This window comes from Nerophis ophidion, linkage group LG11 (genome assembly GCF_033978795.1).
Source record: "Nerophis ophidion isolate RoL-2023_Sa linkage group LG11, RoL_Noph_v1.0, whole genome shotgun sequence".
Lineage (NCBI taxonomy): Eukaryota > Metazoa > Chordata > Actinopteri > Syngnathiformes > Syngnathidae > Nerophis > Nerophis ophidion.
In genome coordinates this window covers 5,864,827-5,877,983 of record NC_084621.1, presented here as the reverse complement: position 1 = coordinate 5,877,983, position 13,157 = coordinate 5,864,827, and positions in this window count along the sequence as shown.

Here is a 13,157-nt window from a genome sequence, read left to right as displayed (position 1 = left end):
TAGCCCGCAGACTTTTTTTGGGCTTTGGGAATCACTAACAAGCCGGAGTCCTTTGAACGCAGATTTCTTGCCGGGACATATGGTACAATACAATGGGCAAGATAGGATGGAGCTAGACCGTGTAGTATTTTATACGTAAGTAGTAAAACCTTAAAGTCACATCTTAAGTGCACAGGAAGCCAGTGCAGGTGAGCCAGTACAGGTGTAATGTGATCAAACTTTCTTGTTCTTGTCAAAAGTCTAGCAGCCGCATTTTGTACCAACTAACACTAAAAATACATGCATTTCAATAACATTTTGGAGAGGGGTAATGCACGGCTCATGGAAGAACCGTTTACATTTTGAAGAATCAAAGTGAAAGTGTTGACCAAGGAACATACTTGCCAACCCTCCCGGATTTTCCGGGAAACTCCCGATATTCAGCGCATCTCCCGAAAACCTCCCGGAACAAATTTTCTCCCGAAAATCTCCCAAAATTTCGGCGGAGCTGGAGGCCACGCCCCCTCCAGCTCCATGGGTACCTGAGTGACGTGTATAAACTGAGTGACGTTATAACTGTGGAATGATCGAGGGCGACTTCTTGTTTTTTTTTGTGGGTTTATTGTTAGGCAGTTTCATTAACGTCCTCCCAACACGGCCAAAACACACAACAACAGCAGTCCGTCTTTGTCTACCGTAAAGCAGTTCGTCTGCCATAAACAGCAATGTTGTGACACTCTTAAACAGGACAACACTTCCATCTACTGTACATGCTTATGGTTAGAAAAACAAGGATGGACAATTCAACCCTTAACTCAAGAATGAGTTTCGTCCTCTCCAAGGTTCTCATAGTCATCATTGTCACCGACGTCCCACTGGGTGTGAGTTTTCCTTGCCCTTATGTGGGCCTACCGAGGATGTCGTAGTGGTTTGTGCAGCCCTTTGAGAGACTAGTGATTTAGGGCTATATAAGTAAACATTGATTGATTGATTGAGTTTTATGTGTGTGTAAATGTGTAAATAAATGAACACTGAAATTCAAGTATTTATTTCATTTATTTATATATATATATGTATATATATATATATATATATAATACTTGACTTGGTGAATCTAGCGGTAAATATAGAATAGAATAGATTAGAATGTACTTTTGCTCATAATAAACAATTATAATAATAAATAATATAATATATATATATATATAATATATATAATATACTCTTCCCCTCATAAACACGCCCCCAACCACGCCCCCTGCCCCACCCCCAACCACGCCCCCCACCTCCCAAAATCGGAGGTCTCGAGGTTGGCAAGTATGCCAAGGAACTTTGTTTTCACGTTTCACTGTTATAGTCCTCTTGCGTCAGGGCCATAGGGGGATATTTCTTATAAGATTCAGCAGATGGCGCTACGGTGAAAGAGGTTTCCTACAGAGCCTGAAATAAGACAGCTCTACACCAGGGGTGCCCACACTTTTTCTGCAGGCGAGCTACTTTTCAATTGACCAACTCGAGGGGATCTACCTCATTTATATATATCATTTATATTTATTTATTTATGAAAGACATTTTTGTAAACAAGTTAAATGTGTTTAATGATAATACAAGCATGTGTAACACATATAGATGTCTTTCTTTCACAAAGACAAGAATATAAGTTGGTGTATTACCTGATTCTGATGACTTGCATTGATTGGAATCAGACAGTAATCATGATAACGCCCACATTTTCAAATGGAGGAGAAAAAAAGTTGTCCTTTCTGTACAATACCACATGAAAGTGGTTGGTTTTTGGCATCTAATTCATCCAGCTTCCATACACTTTACAAGAAAAACATTGGCGGCAAATTCCGTAGCTTGCTTGATTGACATTCACGGCACCCGAGGGTCTTGTGAGATGACGCTGGCTGCTGCCAGTTCATTATTATGAAAAAATGACAGAGAGGAAGGCGAGAAACACTTTTTATTTCAACAGACTTTCGCGCCGTCCCTTCCGTCAAAACTCTAAAGGCCGACTGCACATTTCCTATCTTCACAATAAAAGCCCTGCTTCATGCTGCCTGCGCTGACAAAATAAGAGTCTCGGAAAGCTGGCGTGCACAAGTGATGTGCACGCCAGCTTTCTGAGGGATCGCTTGTGCACGCCAGTTTTCCGAGACTCTGTATTTAGTTAGCGCAGGCAGCATGAAGCAGGGCTTTTATTGTGAAGATAGGAAATGTGCAGTCGGCCTTTAGAGTTTTGACGGAAGGTACGGCGCGAGAGTCTGTTGAAATAAAAAGTGTTTCTCGCCTTCCTCTCGGTCATATTTTCATAATAATGATCTTGCAGCAGCCAGCGTCATCTCACAAGACCCTCCGGTACCGTGAATGTCATTTAAGTGACGTCTTGGTGAAGATTGATGATCACTCATTTTTAGGTCTATTTTTTTTAAAAAGCCTGGCTGGAGATCGACTGACACACCCCCCGCGCTCGACGTAATGGGCACCCCCTGCTCTACACTTTTTTTAATTAAACCGGTATCGACTCTACTAAGTGCCGTCGTGTTATCCATACAATTATTATTGTTTCAGATGCACATCATTGTCTGCATCTTATATTCACAATGCGGTCCCCGTGGGAAAGTATCAAAAACAAAAGGCAGTCATGCAATTTGTAAAACTCCCAACAAATCCCTGGTTCGGCGGTTAGACAAAAGCGGCAGGAAAACAAAAAAAAACAAAAAGCAGACAGTCGCGCTGTAATATTAATGAAGTTCCCCTTTGTTGTGGCAGATCTGGAAGACAGACAGGAACACAGCATCCATCTCTGTTAAGGTATTTGAATGTTGAAAAATGCATGAGCATTTTTATTGATAGGAACACAGATTGTTCTTTGATGGATGGTGCGTGTCAGCACCAGCCGGCGGACGTAGTTTCTGCTTATGAGTTTACTGACATGATGCTCTAATTACAGCAGCATTGTTGAGTGTATCTATGTCCCCGGTACCACTGTGCAGAATAATTTTTTATTAATTTTTATTAAATAAAAAATATCTATTTGAGCTTTTTATTCTCAGCCTGGCTGCCTTGTTTGCTGCAAGCCACAGTTACGGCGAGTATTTATATGTTTTTGTTTCTAGCTCATGTGCTAAGCTTTGCCATAGCTCTCATGCTATCGGAACGCTTTTCGGTATTCTTGTGTTTTGCATGATTTCCATCCATCCATTTTCTAACGCCTATTCCCTTTCGGGGTGGCGGGGGGCGCTGGCGCCTATCTCAGCTACAATCCGGCGGAAGGCAGGGTACACCCTGGACAAGTCGCCAGCTCATCGCAGGGCCTTTTGCATGATTTATAGACAATAAATCATTCCTACCTCACGCTTTCGTCCGGAGTTTTCCGTCTGCATTCCTGAGAGAACGACCCCGCATTAAGATGCGACCCCGACGTGACAGTTTTGTACATTGTTGATGTGATTCAATGCCCAGGAGTGTGCAAGTGGGTTTTCTGTGTAGCATCTCCAGCCGTGTCCATGTGGTGACATAAATTACGGTATTTTGAGGGGTGAAGTGAGGCCTAGGTGAGAAACGCACGGCCATCCACTGCGAACCAGTAACCCTCAAGTTGCTGGCACAGCCGCTCTACCAGCTGAGCCATCTATGAATGTGCGTGTTTTTATGGCCAGGACTGCTGTGTCGTGGGGTGAAGAAGCAACGCAAATGATCACCTAGATTTTTGGAGCAAGACTCAATCAATCAACAGCATCCATCATTGCAGCACATTTGCATGTTAGTAGGCGCTATTTTGAATATAATATAAAAATATTACGAGACGCAAAATAAGTGGATGCTAACTAAATTAAACAAGTCGCCACTCGGAATGGGCACCGAAACCTGTTCCATAATAAAAATGATCAATAGTTTTCATCCATTCGTCCATTTTCCACCGCTTGTCCCTTTTAGGATTGCGGTGGGGTGCTGGAGCCTATGTCAGTTGCATTCAAGCGGAAGGCGGGGTATACCTTGGACAAGTCGCCACCTCATCACAGGGCCAACATGGATAGACTAGGGCCAATTTAGTGTTGCCAATCAACCTATCCCCGGGTGCATGTTTTTGGCGGTGGGAGGAAGCCGTAGTACCCGGAGGGAACCCACGCAGTCATCAGTAGTAACTACCATATTCTCCGGACTATAAGGCCCCCCAAAAATCCTTTCTTTTTCTCAAAACTCGACAGTGCGCCTTATAACCTGGTGCACCTAATGTAAGGAATAAGGTTGGTTGACCTTACTCACCTCGAAGCTATTTTATTTGGTGCATGGTGTAATTATATGTGTGACCAGTAGATGGCAGTCAAACATAAGAGATACGTGTAGACAGCAATATGATGGTAGTCATACACAAGACATAAGTGTTGACTGCAATATGACTCAAGTAAACAACACCAAGATTGTATATGTTTGTGACAGACTTCTCAAGCCGTCGTGCGGGTTCAAAGGACCGTCAAGGAAGGACATAGCGGCGGCACGTTTAGACTTCTTTATTTTTCAATAAAGACTGCTTTTCGGCTGCTCCGTCCGCCGCTTGCTATTCCGCTTGCCTTTCTGCTCCGGGCGTCGTCGCCTCTCTCGGGCTCTCAGTCTCTCTCTCTCAGCGTCAGCTTCCCTCTGGCTCCTTCTCGTCTCTCCGCCTCTCTCTCTGACGTTCACGGCTGTCACCCTTTTATACAGAGCGAGATGATTACTTAATTGTCCCCAGGTGCGCGATCCACGCACCTGATCTCGATTGCGGCGTCGCTCCCGGCGCGCCCCGCCTCGCCGCTCGCTCGCCGTCCACGCCTCCTCGCCGCCATCTTGGGCTGAGCTACGGTGTGCCCTGCCTAGCTGTTGGACTGCTAGCTACGCCTTTCCACAATGTTCTATGTTAAATATAGAACTTTACACACGACACTCCAAAATATATAAAAATGTTTTACTACGACCTTGTTAAGCTATGAAGCCGCACCGCTTGATGGATTGTCGGCGCATTAAACATACGAGTATTATTATTGCGTGTGTATAAGGTAAGACATATGGCATTTTGTTTCGCAATATTATGCAAAAGCAACTTTTCTTACCTTCCGGTACCTGCTGATTTGTATTTGGGATCTGCATAAATTGCGCACGTTGATAAGCTTCTTCTTTTTCTCTCTCTTCTCGTTATGGGACATTCATCCTCCGCTGTTCCATTTCTAATATAAGGTAGTGTGAAGTTCTTACTTATTTCTGACAGTAAACTTGCCATGAAAGTGCTAAAACATACCGGTGTAGTGAGTTTACATTATTCACCCAAGGAACTTTAGTTACGGACAGTTTTTCACGGCACACATTTCCTGTTTTGTTGTTTCCGGATGAGGAGATCCTGCTCTGTTATTGATGTCATTAAAACAGTTCGTTCTATCTTTTTGAAACTTCCACTCTCGTCCTTGCACGCTACACCGCTACAACAAAGAATGTCAGAAAGCGGCTTGAAGATGATCTGTAAAACATAATCTATGCAACATTTTGACCAAAGAACCACCATTGCATGTTATGTAGACCACAAAAGAAGTATTTTACATTTAGAAAAAAAAAAAAATGACTAATTTAATCGCCTAATATATGAAAACAGATCAAAAATAGACCATTAATCGGCAGCGTGCCTTATAATCCGATGTGTCCTATGATAGATCAAAGAACACGGTCAATCAAAAGGGAAGAAGCAATGGGTGACGTGTTCCAGTTCTAAGTGAAGGTGGTCTCAGCGACCTTCAACAAGTACTTGGCGTTGAAATTCTGCAAGCAACATTCTTCGCCACGCTCGAGCTTACAGGATTCACACCGGACACTTCATTAGGTACACCTGCACGATCAAATACATTCATTACGAGCAGCCTTGAGAGACTGTGAGTCCATTTCTTTGTCTGCTTACAATTTCTGGTTTCACAGGAACAACAATAGGCTACAATACAAATGATGAGGACAAGCTGTACGGTACACTCCTCGGATCGTCCGGCTTCATACATTCTAGGGTTTATGAAGCCGTTTTTTTCACCCCCTCCTTCTTTTTGCTGTACCGCACTTCTTCCCCCAAAGCTGTCAGAATTACTTCCAATTAATGCAAATCTGTTCCAGTCCAACAGCTCAACCAAAAGGCTGCTCATGCTGCTGTTCCCGGCTCACAATTGCTCAAACTCTCTGCTCCGTCTACCTTCATTCTCACAATGCGAGGACTTCAGATTTATAGAGGAGAAACAAGGAAAAATACCGTATTTTTTTGGACCATAGGGCGCACCGGATTATAAGGCGCACTGCCGATGAGCGGGTCTATTCAGGTCTATTTTTATACAAAAGACGCACCGGATTAGAAGTAGCATTAAAAGGGTCATATTATGATTTTTTTTCTCGAAAATTAAAACACTTCCTTGTGGTCTACATAACATGTAATGATGGTTCTTTGGTCAAAATGTTGCATGGATTAAGTCTAACAAACTATCTTGACAGATATACTGGAGGATGAATGTCCCATAACAAGGAGATAGAGAAAAAGAAGATGCTTATCGACTACGGGGTCGTCACGGACTACAATGGCGGAAGCGCGCAAATTTTCAGCTCCCAAATACACATCAGCAGGTAACAGAAGGTAAGAAATGTTGGTATTGCATAATATATGCAAACATTTGCTTTATACACACACCATAATAATACCCGCATGTTGAAGCACAGGTAGCCGAAATACTCCGACAATCCATCAAGTGGTGCGGATTCATAGCTTACCAAAATCGTACTTAAACATTTTGACATATTTTTGAGCGCCGCGTGTAATGTTCTGTATTCTCAATGGAACATTTAAAGTTTTGATGTTGTTTACTGGCGTTTACTACAAGCATGCTTGCCAACCCTCTTGATTTTCCCAGGAGACTCACGAATTTCTGTGCCCCTCCCGAAAATCTGACAGGGCAACCATTCCCCCGAATTTGTCATGATTACCACGACAACAATATTGGGGGCGTGCCTTCAGCGTCCTCTAAAACCTGTCGTCATGTCCGCTTTTCCTGCATACAAAAAGCATGCCCACCCAGTCACATAATTTATGCAGCTTTTACACACACACTTAAGTGAATGCAATGCATACTTGTTCAACAGCCATACAGGTCACACTGAGGGTGGCTGTATAAACAACTTTAACATTGTCACAAATATGTGCCACGCTGTGAACCCACACCAAACAAGAATGACAAACACATTTCCGGAGAACAACCGCACCATAGCACAACAGTAACACAACAGAACAAATACCCAGACACCCTTGCAGCACTAACTCTTCCGGGATGCTACAATATACACCCCCCGCCCTCCCCAAGCCCGCCCACCTTATTGAAGCAATGCATGATGGGAATCTGAATGTTGGAATAAACACAAGCTGAGAAATAGCTCTGTGCCTGCCTACTTTATGGGTTATAGATAAACCTATGGATGATGGAGACATATATATATATATATATATATATATATATATATATATATATTAGTCTTCTTTTCAGGTGAGAGAGGACGCTAAAGGCAGTGCCTTTAAGGCACGCCCCAAATATTGTTGCCCGGGTGGAAATCGGGAGAAATTCGGGAGAATGGTTTCCCCGGGAGATTTTCGGGAGGGGCACTGAAATGGCCGTATAAACAACTTTAACACTGTTACAAAATTGCGCCACACTGTGAACCCACACCAAACAAGAATGACAAACACAACATCCGCACCATAACACAACATAAAACGACAGAGCAAATACCCAGAATCCTTTGCAGCACTAACTCTTCCGGTATGCTACAATATACACCCCTAGCTACCATGAACCGAACACCCCCCCCCCACAACCCCCGCCAACCTCAGCCCCTCTCCATCTCCCGAATTCGGAGGTCTCAAGATTGGCAAGTATGCCTACACGTATCTCTTATGTGTGACTGCCATCTGCTGGTCACACTAATAATTACACTATATTTGCAGTAAAATTGCATCAAGGTCAGTAAGCACAACCGGAATTATTCCGTACATTAGGCGCACCGGGTTGTAAGGCGCACTGTCGCTTTTTTGAGAAAATTAAAGGGGAACATTATCAGCAAACCTATGCAAGCGTCAATATATACCTTGATGTTGCAGAAAAAAAGACCATGTATTTTTTTAACCGATTTCCGAAATCTAAATGGGTGAATTTTGGCAAATTAAACGCCTTTCTGTTTATCGCTCTTTTAGCGATGATGTCAGAAAGTGACGTCACCGAGGTAACACACCCGCTATATTCATTTTCACATTACAAACACCGGGTTTCAGCTCTGTTATTTTCCGTTTTTCCGACTATTTTTTGGAACATTGGAGACATCATGCCTCGTCGGTGTGTTGTCGGAGGGTGTAACAACACTAACAGGGAGGGATTCAAGTTGCACCACTGGCAAGAAATCTGCCGCCAGACCCCCATTGAATGTACCAGAGTGTCTTCACATTTGACCGGCGATGCTAAGACAGACATGGCACAGAGATGTATGGATAACCTGCAGATGCATTTGCAACGATTAAGTCAATGAAATCACAAAGGTGAGTTTTGTTGATGTTGTTGACTTATGTGCTAATCAGACATATTTGGTCACGGCATGACTGCCAGCTAATCGATGCTAACATGCTACCCTAATCGATGCTAACATGCTACGCTAATCGATGCTAACATGCTATTTACGCTAGCTGTATGTACATTTGAAACTAGATACCCACATTTAATGCGAAACAAACACTTACCAATCGACGGATTTAAGTTGCTCCAGTGTCACAAGATGCGAAAGTCCTGATCGTTTGGTCCGCACATTTTACCGGCGATGCTAATAATGCAGCCATGCTATGGGTCACTTCATTAGGTACATCCACGCTATGGCCGAATAGCGTCGATAGCTATTCGCTCAATAGCTTCAATTTCTTCTTCAATTTCATTTCCGCTATCTGCCTCCATACTCCGACCATCTGTTTCAATACATGCGTAATCTGTTGAAATCCGAGTCTGAATCCGAGCTAATGTCGCTATATGTTGCTGTGGTAACCGTTATGTTGTTTACATTGGCAGCACTGTATGACGTCACAGGGAAATGGATAGTGGTTTCGAAGATAGCGAAAATAGGGCACTTTAAAGCTTTATTTAGGGATATTCCGGGACCGGTAAAATTTAGAAAAAAACTTCAAAAAATACAACAAGCCACTGGGAACTGATTTTTATTGTTTTTAACCCTTTTGAAATTGTGATAATGTTCCCCTTTAAAGGATTTTAAGTGCACTTTTTAATTAGAAAAATACAGTAGGTAAATGTGGTCTACTGACATACTCATTGCTCCTTAGGGCAATCATCCATCCATTTTCTGCCGCATATTCCATTTGGGGTCGCGGGGGGCGCTGGTGCCTATCTCAGCTACAATCGGGTGGAAGGCGGCGTACACCCTGGACAAGTCGCGACCTCATCGTAGGACCATGTACAAAACATATCAAATATATTGATTAAACAACACTGAAAAAGTACATCAATTCAGAAAGTGCTGCTAGGTGTTCGAAAATCGATGTGGTGTTGGTGGCTGGCCTTTAACATCCCAAAATAAATGTGCAGAGGCAACTGGGGACGGGGTAGCACAATTGGGAGAGTGGCCGTGCCAGCAACCTGAGGGTTCGTGGTTCGATTCCCAGCTTCTACCAACCTCGTAGATTGTAGAGGACATTTTGTTCCAGCATCATGGCCAGCTTTTAATCGTCTGTTTTCATGGCAAAATTCCACAGTATTCTGGAAATCTGTGTTGCTGAATCTTTGGCAACTTGTTCAATGAACAATGGAGACATCAAAGAAGAAAGCTGCAGGCGTGAAGCGGTGTATTGCGGCCGGCTTTAGCAACACAAACACAGCCGGTGTTTCATTGTTTACATTCCCGAAAGATGACAGTCAAGCTGTACTATGGAACAGAGATCGCTAAACTCGGTCGCTGATAAAAACCCACAAAGTACAGTTTATTATGTCTAATAATAAAAAATATTTTACTATTCTGTATTCTGAAGGCGATCTATGTCGTGTGGTACTCCAGTATCAATATCAGCAGCGTCCTCCTGACGGTCACCGTCAGTGTCGGGTTCAAAGCGATATTCTGGAAATCTGTGTTGCTGAATCTTTGGCAACTTGTTCAATGAGCAATGGAGACATCAAAGAAGAAAGCTGCGGGCGGGAAGCGGTGTATTGCGGCCGGCTTTAGCAACACAAACACAGCCGGTTTTTCATTGTTTACATTCCCGAAAGATGACAGTCAAGCTTTACTATGGAACAGAGATCGCTAAACACGGTCGCTGATAAAAACACACAAAGTACAGTGTATTATGTCTATTAATAAAAAATATTTTACTATTCTGTATTCTGAAGGCGATCTATGTCGTGTGCTACTCCAGCATCAATATCAGCAGCGTCCTCCTGACCGTCACCGTCAGTGTCGGGTTCAAAGCGGAATTCTGGAAATCTGTGTTGCTGAATCTTTGGCAACTTGTTCAATGAACAATGGAGACATCAAAGAAGAAAGCTGCGGGCGGGAAGCGGTGTATTGCGGCCGGCTTTAGCAACACAAAAGATGACAGTCAAGCTTTACTATGGAACAGAGATCGCTGAACTCGGTCGCTAATAAAAACCCACAAAGTACAGTGTATTATGTTTATTAATAAAAAACATTTTACTATTCTGTATTCTGAAGGTGATCTATGTCGTGTGCTACTCCAGCATCAATATCAGCAGCGTCCTCCTGACCGTCACCGTCAAAGCGGTATTTTGGAAATCTGTGTTGCTGAATCTTTTGCAGCTTGTTCAATGAACAATGGAGACATCAAAGAAGAAAGCTGCAGGCGAGAAGCGGTTTATTGCGGCCGGCTTCAGCAACACAAACACAGCCGGTGTTTCATTGTTTACATTCCCGAAAGATGACAGTCAAGCTTTACTATGGAACAGAGATCGCTAAACACGGTCGCTAATAAAAACCCACAAAGTACAGTGTATTATGTCTATTAATAAAAAATATTTTACTATTCTGTATTCTGAAGGCGATCTATGTCATGTGCTACTCCAGTATCAATATCAGCAGCGTCCTCCTGACCGTCACCGTCAGTGTCGGGTTCAAAGCGGTATTCTGGAAATCTGTGTTGCTGAATCTTTGGCAACTTGTTCAATGAACAATGGAGACATCAAAGAAGAAAGCTGCAGGCGAGAAGCGGTTTATTGCGGCCGGCTTCAGCAACACAAACACAGCCGGTGTTTCATTGTTTACATTCCCGAAAGATGACCGTCAAGCTTTACTATGGAACAGAGATCGCTAAACACGGTCGCTAATAAAAACCCACAAAGTACCGTGTATTATGTCTATTAATAAAAAATATTTTACTATTCTGTATTCTGAAGGCGATCTATGTTGTGTGCTACTCCAGCATCAATATCAGCAGCGTCCTCCTGACCGTCACCGTCAAAGCGGTATTCTGGAAATCTGTGTTGCTGAATCTTTTGCAGCTTGTTCAATGAACAATGGAGACATCAAAGAAGAAAGCTGCAGGTGGGAAGCGGTGTATTTCGGCCGGCTTTAGCAACACAAACACAGCCGGTGTTTCATTGTTTACATTCCCGAAAGATGACAGTCAAGCTTTACTATGGAACAGAGATCGCTAAACACGGTCGCTAATAAAAACCCACAAAGTACCGTGTATTATGTCTATTAATAAAAAATATTTTACTATTCTGTATTCTGAAGGCGATCTATGTTGTGTGCTACTCCAGCATCAATATCAGCAGCGTCCTCCTGACCGTCACCGTCAAAGCGGTATTCTGGAAATCTGTGTTGCTGAATCTTTTGCAGCTTGTTCAATGAACAATGGAGACATCAAAGAAGAAAGCTGCAGGTGGGAAGCGGTGTATTTCGGCCGGCTTTAGCAACACAAACACAGCCGGTGTTTCATTGTTTACATTCCCGAAAGATGACAGTCAAGCTTTACTATGGAACAGAGATCGCTAAACATGGTCGCTGATAAAAACCCACAAAGTACAGTGTATTATGTTTATTAATAAAAAATATTTTACTATTCTGTATTCTGAAGGCGATCTATGTCGTGTGGTACTCCAGTATCAATATCAACAGCGTCCTCCTGACTATCACCGGGTTCAAAGCGGTATGGCTCTATCCCTCGTTGCAGTTGGGCCTGGCCGAGTGGTCCTGCCACCCCCACGGCTGCCACGGCGCCTCTCACAGCATCTTCCCAATCTGAATCGATCCCACTGCCCTTTTGTCCTTTTTTTTTTTTTTTTAGTCCTTCACTCTCACTTTCCTCATCCACAAATCTTTCATCCTCGCTCAAATTAATGGGGAAATCGTGGCTCTCTCGGTCCGAATCGCCCTCGCTGCTGCAAATCTTTCATACTCGCTCAAATTAATGGGGAAATCGTGGCTTTCTCGGTCCGAATCGCCCTCGCTGCTGGTGGCCATGATTGTAAACCATGTTCAGATGTGAGGAGCTCGCACACATCGTCTGCTACTTCCGGTACGGGCAACACTTTTTTATTAGCGACCAATCGTTGCGAACTTTATCGTTGATGTTCTCTACTCAATCCTTTCAGCAAAAATATGGCGAAATGATCAAGTACGACACATAGAATGGAGCTGCTATCCCCGTTTAAATAAGAAAATCTCATTCCAGTAGGCTTTTAACGTTCTTCCTGATACGACAATTTCTTTTTTTTTTTTTCAAATTCCAGTCCGCGTTCAGTTCTGGAAATGACAGGCTGACAATCACGCTGACTTTGCCGGAAAGAAGCACCTGCTAAGCTCATGATTTGCATATTCATGAGAGGGGCGTGGCCTGGGCGTGCCAAGCCAAGCCAAGCCAACATCTGGGACCAATTTCAAGTTGATTGCAATGCAAAAAAAAAGAAAAAAAGAAACGTGCTTGGCTTTTTAGTACATCTGCATGTTTTTTTACTGGCGTTGGTAGTTTCTTTGGATGTGAACTAACGTCTATTTTTAGTGAGAGCGTCATGCAACTGTTGTGACATGAGGCCTCTGAGCTGTCAGCTCATTGTCCAGTGCAAAGTCTTAAGGTGTCAGGGAGTGAGGTCAAGATGCACCATCGGACCCCGGCCCAGTGCACC